Genomic DNA, 14838 nt, shown 5'->3' with positions numbered 1-14838 from the left:
TTTCCAGGGTCCCCGTCTGGGGCTCAGTGTGTGAGATTTGAGACTGGGCCCCTCTGTGTGGGGCAGTAACAGCTTCATTCACCAAACAGCTGAGCAATGCTGGGTCTGGGGTGCATGGATTCAGTCACTGGAGATGGGCAGATGGGGAAGGAGCTGGGAGAGCAAAATGAGGCAGGTGGTTAGAAGTGGGGGGAAGAGAGACCAAACCTCAGCTTCTCATATGCAGCTCCAGGGCTCCGGGGGCCCTTCCTGGTCAAAGGAAGCCTCTTCTCTAGGCTTCTAGGCCTGAACTAACTTTGAACTCAGCTGACATTGAGACATCAGTCACTTGGAGGCTGGGAGTTTATCATCATTCTCTTCTTTTTGTCTTGATCACCTATTCTTCTCTTACTTTTCAGTTTTCTCTCGGGCTCCCTTCCCCTTTTCTTCATAAAGTGGTGTAGCTGTTTGAGACAAATCTTTGTCTTTTTGATACTAATGATGATATTAGTGCTAGCCTTTGTGTTATTGTTGGCAATGGTGTTGGTGTTGGTGCAGGTAAGGGTGCTATTAATGCTGGTGATGAGTGTGCTGGTGATGATGGTGGTGATGACTGGTGTTGCTGGTGACAGTGGTGATGATAATGATGGTATTTCTGGGATGATGATATTGTTGGTGGTAGTGATAGTGGTGGTGTTGCTGATTAGGTGACAATGATGGCTATGGTGGTAGTGACAGTGATGATGGTACCATCATTACCAGCACACTCATCACAAGCACACTCACCATTGCCAACAATAACATACTCTTCTCATATTGCTCTCTCTCTCTCCCGGGTCCTAGGGTCCTTTCTGCAGAAGGTGCGATGGTGGCAGTGGTAATGGTGATACCCACTATTTAATTATCATCTGCTATGTATTATTTCATTTAATCCTCACAACAACTTTGCAAGAGAGTCCTTAGTAGCACCACTTTACAGGTGGGGAAACTGAGGCCCAGGGAGGTGCAGGGAGTTGCCATAGTCTCACAGTGAATAAGCAGTAAAACCAGGTTACCAAACTACCTCTTTCCAAGTCTGGAGCCCTGCTGGCCCTTTATTCCCATGACCTCAGCAGCCTGAGCTCTGCACATCTGCTCTGCCCAGTTCACACAACACGGGGGAAGGATTGCTTAAAACAATCTGATTTTTACTGGCTCCTTTAGGATCTTCTGGATTAAAAACAAAATTAAAACAACACACCAAGCATTTCACTGTTTTCTAAATTATAAAGTTCAACCTGGAAACGTTTGGGAATTTTTGTCTGAGGGTTTAAGGAAAGAGACCAATATTTACCAAGAGCCTCTATTGTGCCCGTCACTTTTCAGATGCCATGACATGTCACCCTCACGTCAAGCTCAAGTGGGGCCAGCCTTCTTATCCTGTCTTCAGATGAGTAGACTGCGGTTGGGGAAAGTGTGGCCCGCAATGGTGTGGGCTTTCAATCCGGCTGCTATGATTCCAGAGCCTGTGTGTTCCTTTCTTCCTGTTGCGCTGCGCCCAGCGGGCAGCCCATGGCTCTTCCAGCTGTGTACAGTGGAAGTAGGAGCTCCTGTGTCTTAGGGTCGCTGTGAGGATGTGTGACTCACATTAGTGCTTGTGTGGGTTTTGTGCACAGTCAGAGCTCAATAATGGCAGCCATCATTATTCTCAGGAAGGAGAAAGTTGGCTCACTTTGCTCCAGGTCACCTAGTGGGGCTGTCTCCAAGCCCATTGTTCTTTTTTCTGTTTGTTTTCCCTCCTTCCGAGTTTTCCTTTGTCTCCTGGCAAACAGGTGAATGACAGAGACCCTACCTGACCTCTGTGGCCTCTCGCATCAAGGCTCGGGACTCAGTGCCGAGGAGACTAGTACCCTGGTTCAGTAGCCAAGTGGTCTTGTCCTTGCCCTGCTTCCTGTCCCTATATCCCCTCCTCTGGTCCAGCCACCTGGTCACCAGGTGGAGCTAGGCAGGAAACAAAGCTGGTTCTGTGCACCCAGCCTCATTCTACATGGACTTGAGCAGGGACTACTGTATCTGTGTCACGTTAATAGAGAACATCACGTGTTCCAATTATCCAGTGTTACATAAGAAACGACCCCAAGTTAGTGTCTTAAAACTACTCGTTGTGTTATGCTCATTATCTGAGGGTCAGGAATGTGGATAGGGCTCATTGGAATGATTCTTTTGCTCCATGCTGCATTGACTGGCTTTAGGTCTTCACTCATGCCTGGAAGGGGCAAAGGGCGGAGAAGGTAGTGGCTGGGCTCAGTGGGGCCCACTTCCTCTCTGTGGAGTCAGAGTTTCTCCAGGTTGTCTTTCTAGCAGGCTAGCAGGACTTCTTACCCAGCAACTCAGGGCTCCAAAAGCAGGTGTGCCCAGAGATGAGATGTGGAGGTTGCCAGTCTCAAAGCCCGGGCCTGGTAGCTGGTGTAGCATGACTTCTGACACATTTAATGGATGAAAGCAGATGCAGAGCCTGCCCAGACTCAAGGAGAGGGAATAAATATTGCATCTCTTCACCAAAGGAGTGTCAAAGACTTTGTGAGCATCGTTTATCCACCACAAGACTGAAAAATATGTTAGACCCTCATTTCCCTCCCAGGGCCTTGCTTCTCTTACATGTCCCTGGCTCATGACAGAGGCCCCTCTTCTCCTTGCACTTGGTGACAGGCAGCTTTCTTTAGTAAGAGTCTGAGAAATACAATCATCAGAGCTGCTCTCTCATGTAAACCCACAGCTCAGAAGTCTGTTTTCAGTTAGTGGAGGATGAGGAGCATGGGTAAATAAATATCTCATCATGGTTATTGATGAAGCTGCAATTGATCTTTTGGATTCGACGGCAAAAAATTAAGGATGATTTAATTTCAGTCAACTCAGTGCAACAGGTGTTTAGCTATGTTTGGGGTCTGATTTGTTGTTGTTGTTGTTGTTGTTGTTGTTGTTAGATGGAATCTCACTCTGTCGCCAGGCAGTGGCGCGATCTCGGCTCACTGCAACCTCCGCCTCCCAGGTTCAAGGGATTCTCCTGCCTCACCCTCCCGAGTAGCTGGGACTACAGGCGCACACCACCACATCCAGCTATTTTTCTGTATTTTTAGTAGAAACGAGGTTTCACTGTGTTAGCCAGGATGGTCTCGATCTCCTCACCTCATGATCTGACCACCTCAGCCTCCCAAAGTTCTGGGATGACAGGCGTGAACCACTGCGCCCGGCCCAGTTGCTTCTTAATAATCCCTTTGGAGTCAGTCACTCTTATATGTATTCAAGTCTTTTGAGATTTCTATTACTTTATTGCCATTCCATTTTTTTGCCACTGTCATAAAGAAATTGGAATTACTATTTCCTTCCATTTCAAACCATCCCATCCAAATCATTCCATGCCACTCATGTTTACCCAGCCAGCTCAGTTCAACACGTCTCATTCTATCCATTTCACACCATCTCTTCCAAAACGTTCCTAATATCCATCCTATCCCACATTAGTTCATTGTTTGATTCATTTGAAAGTATTGATTCCCCCCATGCTATTCACTGGATCGAGTTCATCATTCTAAATATACCTCCTGGGCGTCTGCAAGGTAGCAATACAAGAGAAGTCCACCATGTCCTGTCAAGTGAGAGCCGCCCAGGTGTGACCAGCCCACCTGACCACCATGCACTGGAGAGGCTGGAGCTAACCATGGGGCCCAGGCTTTAATGTGGGTGCTTCCGCCAGAGGTGAGAACTATTGGGGTGTCCTCAGATGCAAAGGACAGTAATTAATGCATGTTATTTTTCCTTTGATCACTATTTCTGCGCTTTAAAAAGAACTTTAATCTTTTATCATGGATAATTTCAAACACACGAAGAATAGAGAGAAGAGTAATCCTTATATACTCCTTACACAGAACAAATCTCATTTTAATAGAAATTCCACGTCATATTATTTCAGCAATAACTGCTTGCGTATGTCAGTCTAGCCTCTATTTTAAGCATAGCCACAATACCAAAATAAACCTATAAAATAAATAATTACTCCTTAATACCAGAATGTATTCAGATTTCCCTGATTGTCTCAAAAATGTCTTTTTATAGTTGACTGGTTTCTTGTTACATTTGGCTGCTTTGTCTCTTATGCCTCTTTTAATCTCCCCTGCTCCTTTTCATGTCCTTTTGTTTGTTTAAGAAACTTGGTCATTAGTCCTGCAGGATTTCAATATTCAGGATTTGGCTCCTTGCGTCATTCTGGTGTTTTTCAAGATGTTACTGTATTTCTTGCAAATGTACAAATTCCTGTACATATTTTGCTACAATGTATGCATTTAAACTTTTCTCCTTTTTATTGTAGTAAATATACAGAACACAAAATTTACCATTTTAAAGCGTATGATTCGGTGGCATTAAGTACATTTTCATTGTTGGGCAACCATCACCACCGCTTAGTTCCATAACTTTTCATCATTCCAAATGGAAACCTCATACCCATTAAGAAGTCACCCCCTATTTCCCCCTTGGCCCAGCCCCTGGCAGCCATGAACCTGCTTTCTGTCTCTGTAGAGCTGCCTATTCTGGACATTTCATGTAAGTGGAATTACATCAGGTGGCCTTTTGTGTCTGACTTTTCTTTTTTTAATATATTTTTAATTTTAGATTTACAGAAAAGTTATGAAGATAGAAAGTTCCCGTATACCCCGCATTTAGTTGTAGATGTTTCCAAACTCATGGATTTTATATATTTCAAGTGTTCTCATCCATCACAGATATTATTCTGTTTGATGTTTGCATTGCCTTAACTTGGCTAGTGGGAGCCCCTCAAGCTGGCTTCCGTGTTCTTTTTCATTTACGAACCTAAAGAAGACAGTCCCTTTAGGGTGGCACTTAGAAGCCAGCTGTTGAGTTAGGAAGTGTGCATGCATGGTGCTGGATGAGGGAGGAGAGTGGAGGGGAGGGAGGTAAAGAGCTTAGAGTAGTAAAAATAAAAATAGGATGCCTGCCGGGCATGGTGGCTCATACCCATAATCCCAGCACTTTGGGAGGCTGAGGTAGGCGGATCACGTGAGGATGGAAGTTCGAGACCAGACTGACCATCATGGAGAAACTCCGTCTCTACTAAAAATACAAAATTAGCCAGGCATGGTGGCATATGCCTGTAATCCCGCCTACTCCGGAGGCTGGGGCAGGAGAGTCGCTTGAACCCGGGAGGTGGAGGTTGTGGTGAGCTGAGATCAGGCCATTGCACTCTAGCCTGGGCAATAAGAGCGAAACTCTGTCTCATTAAAAAAAAGAAAAAAGAAAAAAAAAAAGAAAGAAAAGAAAAAAAATAGGATGCCAATTCGATTTCTAGGGAAAACGGCATTTTGTACAATATGCTCTGGAGTTTTGAACTCTGCCAGCATAGTTCCCGCTGGGCTGGAGATTCTGTCTTTATTAGCAAACCCAAGCTGGCCTCCTTCCTCCAGGGCTGCGGGAAGCCAGGCCTGCTGGGCTAGCTTGCCCAGCCCATCGATAATTAAGCAGGCCCACTGCTGTCTTCCTCTAGAGCTCATCGGCCACGGGCTTTTGGGGGATGATTAAGCAAGGACTGCAGAGCGTCAGGATGCCTCTGCTCGGTTGGGAAGAGCTGCTGCAGTCCCTTCGCATCCAGCATCCAGGATGGCATCACAGGAGTTGGCAGAGGCCCTGAGCTTGCCTGCCCAGCACCACATTACTGTATGTGTACGTGAAGGCAGCCAGAGAGGGAGGACTGTACCGCAGAGGCAGAGGGGCGCCTGTCCACCGACGTGCTTTCTGTTGCAAATTTGCAGTGGTTTCCTCCTTTGATTCTCACAATAGTAACTGTTAGGAGTTCTGTATGACCGGAGATTCCCGTATGCATTTTGGACATAAGAGGTGAGAATGAGCCCCTATCCTCAAGGAGTTTATTAGGGAAGCGTTGGGTAGCACTGTCAGGCCATCTAGGAGAAGCTGGTAAAAGGAAAAGGCCAGACAGCCTGCCATGAGGGCTGAGTTGTGCGGTGCCAGTACCTGTAGCATTTACAGTAGCAGGTCAGAGCGGAGGCAGCATCACCATCATAATCAGCAACATCACTAGCTAGACTCTCTGTTGGGCTGTGATATGGGCCCATGCTGGGTTGGCCAGGTGGAGGACCACCTCTCTGCCCTGGGTGTGCACACGTGGGAGGCCAGAAATGATGCCAGAGGAAATGCAAGGCAGTAATGATGCCAGAGGAAATGCAAGGCAGGAGGAGCTCTGGGCTAAAGAGAGAGCCTGGAGGCTCACCCAGACAGGCAGCAGAGTAGAGAGTTGTGATGGTGGATGAGGCTCTGGGGCCTCGTGGTCCTCGTGTGTGCTGTGGGCAGGTCTCAACATCCTCACTGGCAGATGGAAACTGCCACCTTCTTCTTCTGGGTTGCTGTGGGAATGCAGTGAGAGTGTCCTGGGGCCTGGCTCAGGGCAGTTGCTAAATAGGGCAGGTTGGCATGAATAAGTCTCATTGCATATGCTCAGGAGGAAGATGGCGAACCCTGTTAGCTTCCTACAAGAGAAGCATCTTGGGGTGGAATAGCCAGGGCTACTGTGACAAGAGAGATGCACAGTGAGTGTAAGCATGAAGCTCAACCCCTGAAGGCCACAGAGGAAGAGGAGAAAGTTCTGCCCCAACATCATGGTGAGCCCCCAGACCCACGCTCTATGCTCTGCTCCCTGGCTTGAGTGTTCCATGGCGTGGGTGCTGTGCTTCCATGTATTTCAGGGAACTTGCAGATCCTGTGCTCCAGCTGCTGCTGATAAAGCCAAAAGGAAGAAAATCCTTTGGTTGGCCTTTTCTTGACAGGCCACAGTCCCCTCTGTATAGTTAGGTATGCCTAATTATCATGTTCTAGCATGTTCTAGTAACACATCATGTATGATGGTGTATAATTAGGTGTCACTCTGTGGCAGTCAAAGAGGGCTTCTTAGAAGAAGTACACCTGAGCCTCATCTCAGTGAACAGGGGGGATTCGAATGGAGAGAGTGGAGAGGAGTTCCAGGGGAGTAACAGGAAAATGCACCGGACTTGGAATCAGGAGATCTGGTTTTGGCTCAATCACTCATTGACTATGCTCTTTGCTCAAATCACTTCACCTCTTTGAACCTTGGTTTCTTTGTCTGTATGATGGCTGTGATAATATACAGGGTTGTCATCAGTATTAAATGAGACTGCATTGATCCATAAAGCACGCTGGCCAGTGCCTGGGACACAGAAAGCACCAAAAATGCTGACGCTTTGGGAAAGAATGGGTATGGGGCTAGCAGGCCTGAACTCAGGGCGCATGGGCAGGGACCATGAATGGGCTGCTGCAATTACCTTTAAAAGTGTATATATTAGTCTGTTTTGCATTTTCATAATGTAATACCTGAGGCTGGGTAATTCATAAGAAAAGAGGTTTATTTGGTTCATGATTCTGCAGGCCTCACCAGAAGCCAAGCCTAGTATCGGCATCTGCTCAGCTTCTGATAAGACTTGCGGAGCTTTTACTTGTAGCAGAAAGCAAGGGGAGCCAGTATGTCACATGGTGAGAGAAAGAGCAAGGGAAAAGGAAGGAGGAGCCAGGCTCCTTTAAACAAGCAGCTCTCACATGAACTAACAGAGTGAGAACTCACTCGTCGCCATGAGGAGGGCACCAAACCATTCATGAGAGATCCACCCCCATGATCCACCCCCACCAGGCCCCACCTCCGACACCGGAGGTCACATTTCAACAGGAGAGTTGGAGGAGACACATTCAAACCATATCAATTTGTGTATTTGTTCTTTTCTCTTTTTCTGGAATGAGTGTTTTGTAGATTTATCAGAATCCCCCCAAAATAAGGAGCCATTGACACAGAGCTTCAGACGTTATGAAGTGAGTTTGCGCATCTCATTTGAACCCGCAGTGCTCTGCTCGATATACTGAACCGTTACTATCACCAGCCATGCTTGATGGTTGGAGTAAGTCTCAGAGGGACTTAGGACCGTCATGGCCTCCTGCAGGCCTCCTTCCCCAGCTTTTTCCCTGTTTCCCTCCCAAGATCCTGGGTGTCCATTGGAGGACCATGCACTCCACAGGAACGGCCCCTTGAGGGGCTCACAGCCTGGGCAGAGTCAGTCACATGTTCCACCTTGGTGGTCATGCTGGTGGCTCATGCATGAGCACGTGACCCCGGGGCCTAATCAGAGTGAATTTCCTGATTTGCCACCGTGAATTCTTGGACACATATTCTGCGTCTTCCTATGGCCTGGGTCTTCCAGGGGAGAGGCCTAGGACTGTCACAATCATTTTGCTCCTAGAAGCGAAGTCATCTTGAGAGTAAAGGTCACCCAGAGGAGAGGGTGGAGCCAAGAATCACTGAGAAGAGGAGCTGTTTTCTCGATTAAACTGACCAGATTCACTCTGGACTTCTTCAGTCACATGAATCACAAATTCTCTTTTGTAGGCCAGTTTGTGTTTTCTTTTACTTGCCACCAAAACCTCTTAGTTGATCCAGGTGCCCCAATGCAGATCATACAACACAGTATTGACAGAACTGGGATGTGAGCCCAACATTCTGTGGCTCCCATTAACAACCATTTGGGTCATGACTCTTCTCAGGTTTGTGGACAGCTCAGCATGACACGCCCCTGGGGTGAGAAGTTCTGACTAATTCACTTCCCAATGGGCAAACAGTGCTTTTAAAATCTGGTTCCCAGGTAAGTTCTATCGTTAATTCCAAGGGAGAAGTCGTGATTCTGGTTCCCGGGAGTTGATGAACTTTCCACCGTTTCCTTCCTGGACCTCTCAAGATCTCTCAAGATCTGCAGGAAGGACGTCCAGGGCTGCTGGACGCAGGGCTGAGTGGGGTGGCTGTTCAGTCCACGCTCATGCCCTTTTCTCCATCTCTCAAGTGCCCCTGAGCCCCAACCATGGGCACATACCTGGGGAGGTACCAGGAAGTGAAACACATGCAGGCCCTGCCTGCCAAGTTCACCATCCAGGGGGAGATTTTCTGGGGTTGGTGAGCATGGGGAGGCCTGGGATGCAGGAGCACTTGGTGGTGCAGCCGAGGCTCACCTGCAGCCATGGGACAGCTGCCGCTCAGTGCTTACTGTGTGCCTGTGTGCTGTGGTGGACTGAGTGCAGCAGTGCCATGGGCAGAAAGGAGGTCCCCACCCTGGTTGCTACCCAGGAGCAATCAGATCTCAGGCAAGTAAAGGGCATTGAAAGCTCACAACCCTCCTTTTCCATGGAATAAATGCATACACTCACAAGAACTCAGTGTTCTAGTGGTTACTAAGATAACGTAGGTGGCTGCATGTTCTAGTAACTAGCACGCTAGGTGCTCCAAGGACTTAATATTTTCTATGCATGCCGATAACATCATGCCTCCCCTCCAATTTATCAAAAACAAACACAAACAAAAAAACCCCAACCCAAACCTACGCTAAACATTATTGGGAAGGAAAATCATTATTTCCTGGATCATCCTTCCCCTAAATCACACAGTTTAACCTGAAGGGTTTATTTACATAGAATGTGTCTTTTGGGACAGCACTATCCTTCCTTGCTGTGGGTGGAGCCAGCCAGGGGTGACAGAAGGACTGAGCTGACCGGCACCCAGCCCCGGCTGTGTGCTGTGTGACCTTGGGCAAGACACTTCCGTGTTCTGAGTCTCAGTTCCCACTTCTGTAAAACGGACATGATTTTTACTTACCGTTAAGAATTTAGACATAGGCTTTGCTGGAGTTGGGTGGAGGTCAGTTTTTATCCAGAAAGGCAACCGTGCAGGACCAGATGTATGTTTCTTTCTCCATGATGCCTGGTTTTGCGGATGTAAATGCATTTTCCCATCTGAGCACTTCGGGATTGGTTAGGAGCAAAGGAATATGAGAGGAAAGGGCTGCAGGGACAGTGGTACCAGCCACAGCAGAACCTCAGCGACACCCCGTGACCCAAGGGTGGCCAGCGCTGCTTCTCAGAGTGATGAGGACATCACTGCCAGGTGAAAGCATGGCTTCTCCGATGACTGGCAGCTCTTCCAGGGCTGGTGGGCCACTGCAGCCTTGGACAGAACATGGGCCTGAAGAAGGTAGTCAGCGCTGTGGCTTCCCTGGGGAAACTGAGGCAGCTAAGCTTCCTGTACCCATCTCACAGTTCCGCTGTAGGGTCAAATGTAAGATGCATAGGAAAGCACCTTAAAAAATGCCAGATGTCCTCTCTCTCTGACCTCTGAGGTTTGACTGCTGGTTGAAGTCTGTGGCCCGCTTTCTTCCCACATCAGCCCAGAGGGTAACTCACTCTCCAGAGACAGGAATGACTTGATATAAGGTATAGAAATTAGAACTCAGTAGGTTGGATGCTGTATCATAAACAAAAAATACTCGAAATGTATATGCTTCTCACCCCCTCCGGAAAGGTGTGCGTGGAGGTCAAGAAGGGTCCATCCGTTGAGGATGGGGTGAGCTGTCCTCCTTCAAGCACGCCCGGCTTGAGCTGGAGCCCACTTCAAATGACATTCTCAGTCACGTGGGAGACCACGGAGGAGCCAGGCTTCTCATCCAGGGCCAGAGTGTGTGCCTTCTTCCAGAGTGTCGGGGGGCCCCTCATATGGACAGAGACAGCAGAGATTTAACAGTCACCCCCAAAGTATGGTGAGTGTGCAGGTGTGGTGCCCTGTGGTGGTGGTGGAGGAAGGGCTGCCTCTTCTTTTGAGTATTTTTGCTTCTAAAAGAAGATTTACCTTCACTTCCGCACTTCTTTGGGAGGCGTTCATGGGAGGGAAAGCACAGAAATACACACACAGTGATGGAGGGAAAGAGAGACAGAGAGAGAAGGGCAGAAGCACAGAGCCCGGGAGAGGGAAGACAGAGGAACTGTGAGAAGTGGAGAAACACATTCAGAGGAAGCTGGCAGAAGGAAGAAAACCCACCCACGGTGGTCAGCTGTTGAAAAGATGAGCTTTCTCCAGCACCATCAGGGTGACTGAGGAAGGATGAAAGTGCCCATGGCCAGGAGGAGGCCCATGGGGTCTGGGCAGGGCTGGGAGGGCTGCGCAGGACAGAAGGCGGGGAGCCCGGGAGCCTGTTTACCTGGGATCACTCGTCACACCTGCCCTGGTGATAATGGGGGCAGTGAGCCCTTGCCCTTCCGTGGGCTGAGTCCTCGTGGCTGGAGGGTGTCTGAGAGCACACATGGCCTGGGCAGGGAGGAAGAACCCCAGGTGGCAGATCCGTCTGCCTCGCTTCCCAGTGTAGACCATTTCCCAGGGCTTGTAGCATGTTTGTGAAAGATTTCTAGCTTTCTTATGTTAGTTAGAGAACAAAACAAAACAATTACCTTATTATATAATAAAATTTGCTATGTCTCCAGTCCCATGATCATTGATGTGCCCTATTGTCCATATTTCCCTCTTCCCCTTTCTGGTGTCTGGGAAACCTGGGCAGGCCTGTGTCCTCCTTCCTGGCTGGCCCTGACCCGGAGGGACCACCTTTCTTCACGCGGTCCAGCCAGGGGCTCTGACTGAGCCATATCCTTCCCTTTGACTCTGCGAAATGCTGGGATTTATGCCCCATAGGCAACTATCTGTTAATCCTTTTCTACAGTCTCTAAAGTTTACTTTCCTCCTTCCAAAAAACAAATCTCTTCTGAAGTCAGAGGAAGCATCAGTGATTGAAGTGAACAGACTGAATACAAGGGTTCTTAATAAAGGAGTCTCTCAACAGAAGGGTCTGGGGATCTCGGCGCTGACAAAATGTGTGTCTTCTCCCACCTCGACACTGGCCTGAGCTGCCTCAAATTTTAATTCCTCAGATGCTGAAGATGCTTCACCCCCTGAGATCGTACTATGACTTGATTTTTTCCTCTGAATACCAACTGGGTCCAGACACTAACAATTCAATTTAATGCTGACACTAAGTACCGTGATGTAGCACAGACCTCACAGGGTAAGGGCTCAGTCCCTTGAGACTGCTCCCCACTTCAGATGCCAATTGCAAGTCTGTGCCCATAAACCCCTCCTCATGTTTGTTAATTTGCTCTAATGGCTCACAGAACTCAGAAAATTGCTTTCCTTACTACTACAATGTTTTTTTAAATCTCATATGCAATTTATTTATTTACTTTTGTTTCTTTCCCTTCTGTCTAGCTGAAATTTTCCAGCCTTTGGTCAGCATCTCCCCATTTCTCCCGCCCAGCCTCTGGTAGCCACTCTTCTACTCTTTGCTCCAATGCGTTAGACATTTTTAGATTCCACATACACGTGACACCATGTGGTATTTTGCATTTCTTGGGCAATAACTTTTTTAGGAGTAAATTGTTGCTCTTTTAAAATAAAATTAATTAGCTTTCTGTGTACCTGTGACTAATTTTTCCCATATTTGTGAGCAATCTGAATGTCTCCATATGGTCTGGCAATTAGGTATTCCGTCAGTTCTTAGCACCTTCCCTCTTGGAGCCTCCTACCCTCAAACTTCATTCAGACAGGCTGCACCAGGCCATGCACACAGCTGTTGTTCAGGAACTTCCTTTCATTATTTTTATCTTAACGAAGATAAAGGCCTAAGAAAATGTTTGAGACATGAAAAACAATTTTGACTCCAATAATTGCAACTTATAAATAAACAAACAGCTAATTAAGTTGCATATTAGCATGTCAACCAGTTGATTGCAACTCAACACAACTGAACTCCACTTTTCCCTAAGCATCTCTCTGACTCTGATTCAATCTGCACATGAAACTAGATCCTGAGACATCCCTGAAGATATCCACAAGGCAGTTCTTTCACATGGGTGATGTTGCTCTGGCAAACAAAGATCTGAATAGGTGGGCACCTATGCCCACAGAGAAGGTTAATCTCAAAGAGAAGTTTAACCCAATGGAAAGGTCAAGTTTTTGGAGTTATCTTCTTGCTATTCCCATATCTGACTCTGCTTCGTGTTCTCACCGGCCACTGTTACCAGTCTGACTCTTCTGGTGTAATAATCCAGCGTGCATTTTCTAAGATTCTGGCTCACATCCTGGTTCTAACCTTTAACTCTCCTTCTTGGACAAGGGATTCTATAAATGACCTTGTGGGTTTCAGCTGTATTGACCAAAGTGGCCTTTAGCTCCTCCCTCCTGGGCTTAGCTCTTCCTCTGTCTCTGAGGGGAGACCACATCTGGAAAGTGATCTTTCCAGTTAGTTCATTTCACTGAGAATGTGGTCACATGGAATTTGGGACACCTTCCCTTTGCTCCCCAGATGCATTCCCCACCTGACTCCACCTGACTCTCAGTCCTCGGAAGCAGATATGCATGCACTATGTCACCCAGCCCCTCTCGCCTTCTGCTTCCAGGTGGATTTGGCCGATGGGGACTCTACAGGAGGTCTTCAGGCAGGGTCAGAGTGAGATTGGGTGACTCCTGTCAAGGTGACCTTTTATACAACTCTTTTGGCTTTGGAAGCTGTTCTCTGTCCTTACTGGCTAGCCATCTAGCTGCTTGTAGTGTTAACAGTAAAATAAAAGTCAGAAGCCTTGGGCTTTCTGTAGATGATCATGTAGCTTGTTGGACCCAGGAAGATCAGAAATGTCACATCCTTCTTGTAACTTAATTTTTAATTTGAGACTCCATTTTGCTGACGATGCACACATATAATTTTAGTCAAATTGGTGTTCCTCCATTTTCTCTGAATTTGGATTTACTTTCTTGGGTTATTAGCTTGGGAATTAAAAAGTCTCAGGGTGATCTGCTCATAGTAGTCCTCGTTAAGCTGTCTGTCTTCAGTGGTTTTTCTGCCAAGGACACTGCTAAGCTATCCCTTATTGTGACTTCCAGGTTCCTTTCAGGCCTGCCTCTGTTCCTCTAAACATGACGCATCACCTTTCTTCCTTGAGACCTTGACCTTATTGTGGTGTTGTTCCTGGGAAGAAAAACAAATTTTTCCCTTGGCTGTTGTTATCTTAAACCTAGCTGGAGGTGCTGTTATTTTCTACCCAGAAAGGAGTAAGGTTTCTTTCTTAGGGGCTTCTAAAATCTCAGCTCTCACCCCTTCCCCCTAGACTAAAATGTTCTTCCCCAGTTTGAGGGGTGGAGAATGGAAAACTCTGTTCCATCTCCTTCTGGATGCTTCTAAATCTATTATATTTGGCCTAAGTCATTTTTCTTCCCTTCAGAGCCTACAGTCTTTGGAAACTAAAAATCAAGAAAGGGTCTAGATGATCTAGGAAGGTGTCTGGAAGAGATAGGAGGATCAAGAGATAGACTGGAGGGACACATGGGTTACTCTCTTAAATATTTCCTCCTTCTCCCACGCCACTCCTAACTGTGCTCTTTTGGGTCACATGAGGGAGAAATGCTAAGGAATGGTAAGAAATAATTGAATAGTCCACAACCCAGAAGAGGAGAAACTGAGGGTAGAGAGGCTGGGGAAGAGAGGTTGAGGAAGTGTTTCCTGGGAGATAGAGGGCTGGTGCTCAGCGCCATTGAAGGGCTACAAGAACCCTGGCCGCAAACATGTTCCCCAAGAATGAAGCCCTATGTCAGGACTGGATAAGACTGAGCCTTATTCAGAGGCCAGGAACAAGTAGAAGCAAAAACAGGCCAGATGCAGTGGCTCACACCTGTAATCTCAGTACTTTGGGAAGCTGAGGCAAGAGGATTGCTTGGGCCCAGGAGTTTGAGACCAGCCTGGACAACATACAGAAACGCCATCTCCAAAAAATGTTTCTTAAAAATTAGCCAGATGTAGTGGATGCCTGTGGTCCCAGTTACTTAGGAGGCTGAGGTGGGAGGGGGATCGCTTGAACCTGGAAACTCAAGGCCACAGTGAGCCGTGATTGCGTCACTGCACTCCAGCCTGGGTGACAGGGAAAGACTCTGTCTCAAAA

Source organism: Mandrillus leucophaeus, unplaced genomic scaffold, assembly GCF_000951045.1.
Source record: "Mandrillus leucophaeus isolate KB7577 unplaced genomic scaffold, Mleu.le_1.0 Scaffold213, whole genome shotgun sequence".
Taxonomy (NCBI): domain Eukaryota; kingdom Metazoa; phylum Chordata; class Mammalia; order Primates; family Cercopithecidae; genus Mandrillus; species Mandrillus leucophaeus.
This window is presented reverse-complemented; position numbering follows the sequence as displayed.